The sequence below is a fragment of the Lonchura striata genome, chromosome 1A (assembly GCF_050655825.1).
Source record: "Lonchura striata isolate lonStrDom1 chromosome 1A, ASM5065582v1, whole genome shotgun sequence".
Taxonomy (NCBI): Eukaryota; Metazoa; Chordata; class Aves; order Passeriformes; family Estrildidae; genus Lonchura; species Lonchura striata.
Window position 1 is genome coordinate 13285939 of NC_140741.1, and position 6978 is coordinate 13292916.

Sequence of the window (6978 nt, forward strand, 5' to 3'; positions counted from 1 at the left end):
ATATTATATATTAATACATAAATATGAACTATAATAATATATATTATAACAATAAATATTATACAATACTATATAATATATAATAATATATTATAGTATAATAATATAATTATTATTTTGGTATTTATTCTAATATCCTATTAATATTTTATATATATAGTATTGCATTATTATATAGTATTAGTAATACTATATATAATATATATAGTACTAGTAGTATTAGACTAATAGTATAATATAATTAATAGTAGATGTTATATATATTACATATATATATATATATATAATATTATATATATTAAAGATATATCTATCAGTGTAATTTCCTCCAGCATGTATTTGGCCCAAGAACCCCAAAAAAAACCTCCAAAAAAATCAGTTTTCTCTCCTGATTTCTCAGTTAAGAAAGAGCTTGGAATGTTTACCCTATTTCCTGCATCAGGGCTTTAAGAGCTTTTAGGAAATGATCTGGAAGTGCATCAACACAACAGAAACAAAATGCCCAAAAGTCCTGAAGATGCTGACTGCTCAAAGAATAGCAATGCAGCTGACAGGGGTTATTTACCTTGTCAGGAAAACTGTACAAAATTCACACACTCCTTTGGTACTGGTGGGGCTTCAGAGGCACTCAGCAGCCAAGCATATAATGTGTTTTCTGTGAGGAGCCAGGAACTTTCATTTCTATTCCAAAACTCACTTCTCCAAATTACAGAAAGCATTGCCTAGCCAGGAATCACTTTGGTTCCAAATGCTAAGCTTATTAACTGTGGTATTAAACAGCATATGAAAGGTCTGCGATGAGATTTACCATACAACTCTTCAAATCACGAGAGCTTCTGGGAAGAGAAGAAACCCTCTCTCAAAATTATTCCATTTTAAAGTTCAGCTCAAAAAAGCTAGCATTATCCTCAGTCTTTAAATACCAAAAAATCAATTCCAAAAAGGTTTCTAAAGGCAAATTTATGGGATTTATTGTTGGATATAGAAATATATGATTTTTTGTAAGACTATCCCAGAAAACAAAGACTTCTTACCAAAGGAAAGACATTAACAGTATGGTCTAGTGAGTAGACATCATTCCAAATTTAATCATAACAGTTCTTTCCTGAGAAATAATCCTTGATAGATAATTATGACTGTAAGGAAAAAAGTGTTACCTTACTTCTCCATATATATCTCAAATAGGATAAACACAATGATTTAAAAAATGGCAAATTTTACAGGAATTTGAATAAAAAGAAAATAAAGCATTAAATAAATAAAAATGTTCATTTGCTTATATTTGGATCTTCTTCCATGCCAAGGAAGAGGGTATAACCCCTAAATCCACAGATAATCACGGTGAAACTTCAGTGACCTGAAATTTAGAAAATGTACCCAAAGACTGAGGCTGTTTCTGTTCAAGGAATAAGGCAAGACAGAGGTGACAAAAAGAGCAGCATCTTTTCACTTTGTTTGGCTTGCTTCACTTCTTAGGGATTCTGGAAACTTACTTTACTAAGATTTGGTACTTATTTACTTATCTACTGTTGCAAATGCAATTTACTTTGATTGGCAGAAGTCCTCCACACCTCCAGACTTCAACACAGCCCCATTCAGGTAGAAAAGTTAAAAAACAATCTCTGTATCAAAAAAAAAAAAAAAAAAACCAAAAAAAAAAAAACCCCAAAAAAACAAGCAACCAAAGAAACCAAACCAACAAAAACACCCCAACCAACCCAAACAAATAAACATTAAAAAAAAATCTTGGTAGCCACAACCAAGAATAAGGGGATCACGAGAGCCTCCCACATGAACACCAGATCCTTGCAGCTCCACAAACCTGTGTGGACCTTCCCCTGAAGAGCAAATACAAGCAAGTGAAGACAAGGAGATTTACACACAGGGCACAAATTACAGTCTTCAACAGCAGCCTGTCCAAAACCCTCCAGGTACTCTGGTGTTTTCCCTCTTTTCCCCAAATTCATTTTCAGCTCAAGAGAGTAATTTTTCTACTGATTTCCTGCAGGTTTAACATTAATGTCCCATCAGCAGGAGAAAAGCCATCCCTCAGTGCTCTGCTTGGATTTCAGAGTGCCAGGAAGCTCAGTCCCTCCGTTCCTGTATCAGCTGGGGCAGGGGCAGGGTTTCATCCCTAGATGTGTTTGCAACACGCCTCGAGAACTGGAAAGGAAATGGGAGCATCAGGAAGTTTTACAGGGGTTGGAAAAGAGAAAGGAAAAGAAGTCATAGAAAACAGAGAGGAAGAATCCAAAGCACAGACACAGTGCAATCAAAAAATGAAATTAATCCAACCCACCAAACCACTACATCCTTTCAGAAAAAGTAAATGTTTCCAAGTACAGAAGAACTGAAGTAAATCAAATACAAAGCTGGTGATTTGGAGTACAAAATTTACTTCAGCCACTACAGAAATGAGTAAAAAGAAATCAGCATTGCCAGTAGCAAAATCCAATATGCACTTTGAATACAAAATTATGATAATACTATTGGGCAGTCAAGAGAAGCACCTGCCTGTTGTGAGGAATTTAGTGAAATAAATTTAATTTCCTTGCACCTGAAAAAAGAAAGAAGTTGGAAGTTTGTGATATCTACAGCTAGTCTTAATGCATGATTGATTTTTAATCTGAAAATATCCTAGTGCATGTGTGTATCCCCAAGGCTACAGGGCCCTCATGGGGTTAGATGTAGCAAGGATAGAAGTAATGCTCTTTAGACACCAAAGGCATTCTTAATCTCAGCACCTAAGAGCAATTCTGGTTTAGAAACTACCACATTATTTTAAACTCCCCCTATATCAAGTCATCACTGGATAAACCCATTGAAGTCAATGGAAATATTCTATTTGTTGAATTTCAGTTTATGTCTTTGATTTTGGTATCTTGAAGAAAACTGACTCCAAAACTCATGCTTCCCTTTTAACTGGGTGGTTACATGCAGTTATTGATTTGCAATTATTACACTGCTTGAGGTTTTTCTATTGGAAATATGTTCCCAGTAGCAAGCTGGGAAATACCCACTTTAAAAGTTCAGTTATGGTCCAGAAGATTGGCATTGTGGAAATTTCTGGGTCTGGGAAGAGCTTCAATTCTGAGTTGCACAGGCTGAATTAAGTATTTATTTCTGATTCACTGCTGGGCCCTGGCCAGAACAGGAGAGGTATCTGACACTGGCAGTCATTATTGAGGCTGTCAGCAAAAGTCAGGCTGAATAATTCTTCTTTGCAGAGTGACACAGGAGGGGGAAGGAGTACCTGTGGCATTTCAAACCATGGATGGTTTAGGCTGCTAGAGATTGTCCCACATAATCCTGCCTGCAAGTTAAGAGACTGATTCACACAGGTAAAACCAAAGGAGAACAAATAGAGCCTTCTACAGCCATTTCCACAGGGATGTTTCCTAACTGTAATTCCACTGGGCAGCCTGGGACTGGCAGAAGTTTTAACTTCAGGGAGATTTTTCAGCTTGGAGCTGCTTGTGGCACTAATGTGGTTGGTCTTTGGAGAAGAAATCCAAATTGCTGATTGTTCAGCATAAATTTGCAAAGGTACATAGGAAGGCTCCATCTTGTAAAAGGCAAAAAGAATTAAAATGATAGGTGCAAGTAACAACATTTGGATAAAGCTTAAAATATAAATCTGGTTTGTTTGCCTTTCTTTTTTTTCAGACACAAAATATTTGTAACTGATTGGTAACTTGCATTGTAATAATTTTGTTGCACTTGAATCAAGATCAAATTCAAGTTGGTATTTTTTTACCAAAAATGTGACTCAATAATTACGGAAGGGGACTGGAAGCCCAAGAATCTAGCTATAAATGATGCCAGATTCACAAATACACATATCTTGATTTATCAATGCGTACAATGAGAGATTTATGCAAGTTATGTTGCCTTTCTGGAATGATTCTAAGGGATAGATATGGCAGGGGCTGTGAATGCTTACAAATATTTAAATAGATGTTTATTAGATACATAAAACAGTCCTGCATATTTCTACAGGCTAGTTTTCATTATTTCAGTGTGATATTAAAAAATCCTGTTCTGTAGATTAGTGACAGCTTTGTTTCAACTGATAAAAGAAAGGAAAAAAAAACATATATAAAGAAAAAGAAAATAACAACAAAATAGAACCAGGTTCAGAATAATTCCAGTAAGTCTGGTCCAGAACAAGCCAGAATAAAGCCAAGGGCAAATTTTGTTTCAAATCATAAACTCTCATTTGACCTGCATTAGGATTTCAATGCACAAGTCTTATTACTTCAAATTCTGTTTGAAGCCAAGTGTGTTTTCAAAGCAGACCTGCACTGGAAAATTAATCAGCCATCTCCAGACCCCAAAGCAGCTTTGTTAACATTCTGCAGATACCATCACAAGACCCAAGTACTTGGATACTTGGATACTGCTTGGAATTGCAGACAACCATGCATTTTACTGGTATTTGGAGTCTGAATTCTGCCACCAGCTGAGCATGTCCCAGCCTGGCCATCACAGCAGGGATGCCACGCAGCAGGTGGCACCTCCATTGATGCCTGTGCCCCTTCCCAGGTTCCAGAGCTGGTCACTGGTGTATTTGAAATATCCTGATTACTCAAATAATTTTATATCAGACTCTTGTATAATTAAAATATCTTATGGAATAAGTTAAAAAAAAGAACAATTCAACAGAAGTCAGATAAAAGCCATAAGTGTGGGGAGTCTAGATTGCAAAGGTAAAAATATTTTCAAGAGATCAGTATAACAATAACTTTTTTATAATGCTTTCAATCTACATTGAATTTTTTTGTCATTGTTACAATTTAATGAGCTTACCCAAAGGTCAGTGAAGTCAGAGGGAGCCTTTCCATTTACATCCAAAGGTTTTGGATTCAGCCAACAACTTGACAAGTATTCTGGAACAATTTTGTGTGAAATCATCTGCATAAATGAAAGCTTAAGCACCTCTAATGAAGCAATATGGATTTCAAATTGCAAAGAGACAAAGGATGAAGAAACCTGATTATATATCCCTGGAGGTGTGGCCACTTTTGTATTTTCCAAAAAATGTCATTAGGAAATACAATAATTATATTTCTGAAGCAGCTTAATCATTAATTGAAAGCTGCATTCAAGGTTTGGGGAGAAGGAGAGAGGAGTCAAGTGACAGCACTGAGGGGCTTTGCTCAGCTCACTTTCTCAGATGAAGATACACTTGTGCAAATATACTATCCAGTAGCTTCCAGCATGATTGTTTTCCATAGTCAAAGGACTAAAATGGTCAATAAATCTAAGCACGTTCTCATTTTTAAATGATTTGGTGAGATTTGGTGAAGTTCTAAGACCCGCAGAATTCAATAGATCAACAACATCTTCACTTTGCATTGCCACTTGCAGTGACAAAATCTTGCAGTGACAAAATCTTGCAGTGACAAAATCAACTTACTTCCAAATAATAAAAAAAAAAAAGAGATAACTAGAGAAATAAATCACTGTTTCAGTAAAATGTTTTTAATTGGGTTTCCTCTGACATTCATCCTTTCCCACAACTCAGCAGATCAGGTCAGTAGACGTTCTCATGTAGGAAGGTGCCATGGAGAGATTTATTTCCAATGTTCTTTGTCAACAGGCTCTGTCACCTCAGTGCTAAACCAAACACACTAACGTGCATTTTCCCCCACAGCCAGCTTCAGAAAAAACTTCGAGTGTCAGGTTGAGCAGAGCTGAATTGCAGAGAGTGATCCCAGGTTACGTTCCCATTAATGTGCTGGAAGTGGATTAGGAGATCAAAGCAGCTGCTGCCAAAACCCATCCACGTGCCCTGTGTGCATCTCAGGAGCTTTCCCTCAGAGCAGCTCCAGAGTGGGCTCTGAACCACAGCTCTGAACCACACTGTACATGCAGTTCAAAGGATAATTTTGCTCTAAACCTCTGTTTTCTTGGACAGGAGGCACTCAGGGGATCCGTCTGGGAAGCGCCATTCAGCCTTTGTCTCCCACAGAGAGCACAGCAAACTGCTCAGCCCCTGGCAGTGTCATCTGTTTAAGGCCTCACAAGCATATCCAGATCTCACTTCTGTTCCTGATTTTCCTCCTGTTATATTTCTTCCCATTCCTACAAAACATAAAAACAAAACAAAAAACCCCAATAATAATAACAACAGTAATGAAGTTCTCAAAAGCCAAAATATTCAGTATGTGCACAGAGAATCCCACTATAACAGTACGACTAAAAACATATTTGTAAAATTAGTAGGGCTTTTATTCTAACAAAAGCCTTAATTAGATTTTAAAAAAATTTGTTTTTAGGGCACCTGTATATTTGGAAATGCTTCTTAAACCACAAAGAACTAAATAAAGTATCAGCGCTGGGCAAAATTCTCAAGTCTAGAGGAATTCAGGCCACAGATCCAAGGGATCACATAAAATTCACTTTTTATCTGGTGACAAAAGGAAATATTTATCCCACAAAAATACCCTCAATATTTGATGATAAAAATAATTAAATTGTTAGCACCACTTCTTTGCTATCCTGGAAAGTCCAGAATTAAGACACTCCTAGGCCAATATGGGAAAAGAATGACCTGTTCCCAGTTCTTTGGCCTGGCTTTCTTGTCCTCCAGAGAGTATTGACCTGCTTTTTCTGGAAAAGAACTTCCTAACACCTCTCACATCTTCTTCCCCCTAATGATTCCTAGGATTCCTACCTTCACTCTGCTCAGCTGCAGCAGCAAATCAATCCCTGTTCCTCACTCTTTAGAATTTCCATCACATTTCAGTTGTTTCAAAGAAATGCTGAACGTACAGTGAAATGTGTTTACTCACATTTGGTGGAGGCATTATCTAGATTAAGGATTTTTGTTTCCCATCTACCTCAGCAATAACATCCACGGCTTACCAGCTAATATTTGCAGTGAAAAATTATGTGGAAGGAGCTGATCTTTTCTGCTGATGACTAAGAGGTAATTTGTCACAACACTTGCATGCTGGACAAAGAGAAGATGGA